Source organism: Sapajus apella, unplaced genomic scaffold (genome assembly GCF_009761245.1).
Source record: "Sapajus apella isolate SASKATOON/1434 unplaced genomic scaffold, GSC_monkey_1.0 scaffold4876, whole genome shotgun sequence".
Lineage (NCBI taxonomy): Eukaryota > Metazoa > Chordata > Mammalia > Primates > Cebidae > Sapajus > Sapajus apella.
The window spans coordinates 3,597-5,099 of NW_022441800.1; the positions used below are offsets into that span (position 1 = coordinate 3,597).

Genomic DNA, 1,503 nt, shown 5'->3' on the forward strand with positions numbered 1-1,503 from the left:
AAGCAGAAAACACTGATTTAAAATGCTACTGTAATAAAAATATTTATAAACATTTCAGTATTTTAATGTATATTCCTTTAACTTCAAGAATCTTGAATTTCCTTGCTAGAAGGCTTTTTTTCCTCAAAGATTCCTTTTAGGCTTACTTTGGTGTTCAAGGTCTCCAATTATAAATGTAGTCTCTCATCGCCACAGTCTGTAAAGATGGTTTCCCAAGTAACGGTATTTCACCAAGTTGCTCCAGAGTCTTACGGTGAACAACCTCCGTATTAAGCACTTTGTCCACTGGCAGGCAGATGTTAAATACAGCAGTTGGTTCATGTGGATATAGTAGTGCAGAGAAAGACCCACTCTGTGAAGATTTGAGCAGGATGGTCAGTGAATGCCGGCAGTGAGGCATGATAGGACCTGTAATCTCCAAACTAAATTGGTCTCTGTATCCAGAAAGAGCTTGTGTCTTCACATTTACACTTCGTGCCTTAAGCATTTGCATTGTGGCACCTCAGAAAGCAACAGGGGATAAGAGGGTTGGAGGAAGTCCTGTCTGTGGACCTGAGGTAGCAACTAAACTCTTACAGTTGATCAAAACAAAATTGAGCAATGTAAAGGTGTTTATTCCTTTCACCAACACAACAGACTCAGGTCTGTGATCCATTTGTACTTCATGTTTCTCTTTACGAAACTTGATAGAAAGTATGTCTGGCTTTTTAATTTCGTCTTGCACTCCCATCTCTTCCAGCCAGGAAAAACTTTCCTCTTCGTCCTTATCACTGATGGCTTGCCCTTCCCCATATCCCAAGCTTGTTCCAGATGCTGTCTCCTTTTTATGGCCACTTTCTTTTATTAAAGGCAGAGAAAATTCAATACCTTTATTTCTCATAGCTTCTCTTAAACCTCGAGTTGTAGGAGATATAAGAACTGTGATTAAGTCATTTCCAGCTAATCCTGCTGCTCCAAACAGGACAGTAAACTGATAGGTACAAACATAGAAATAGGGGCAAAGTTTTGTCTTCAGCAGATTATATAGAGAAGCAAAGCTCACAGACCAGTCACTCATTAAAACATGCGGCAGGGTTGCATCATTTGACCAAGGACTTGTCTTTCCAGTCATTTTTCTATCAGCTCCAACACGAGGGAACAGTGGTAGCCAAGACAAAGCAGGGTGGAGCCAATAGACAAGGCTCTGCTGGAAGGTACAACAGAGCTCGGTGGAGAGTTTGGGATCCTGTATGCTTTTAGGCAATGTAAATTCTATTGCCCTGCAATCCTGGGCAAGACCTTGAGCCTCTTCTTGTGCTTTCAAATGATCTGCCCAGGTAAAGGGTTCAGAAGAGGCAAAAACGAGTCAGGTTTTAATACTCCAGTCCACAGGTAACTTAGTACTTTTTGAGGATGGAATATCAGACTCGGAGAATGATACATGTGGAGTCTGGGGTAATTCAGTAACAGTTGTTCTTTCAGGAAACTTCTCTTCCCATAGCACATCGTTTTCTTGTTTAGAAT

At 41.1% G+C, this 1,503-nt stretch overlaps 1 pseudogene; it reads right to left on the reverse strand.

The window, feature by feature from the left end:
* Positions 1-7: 7 nt before the first annotated feature.
* Positions 8-1,495, reverse strand: LOC116547818 (annotated as a pseudogene).
* Between the last annotated feature and the right edge of the window lie 8 nt (positions 1,496-1,503).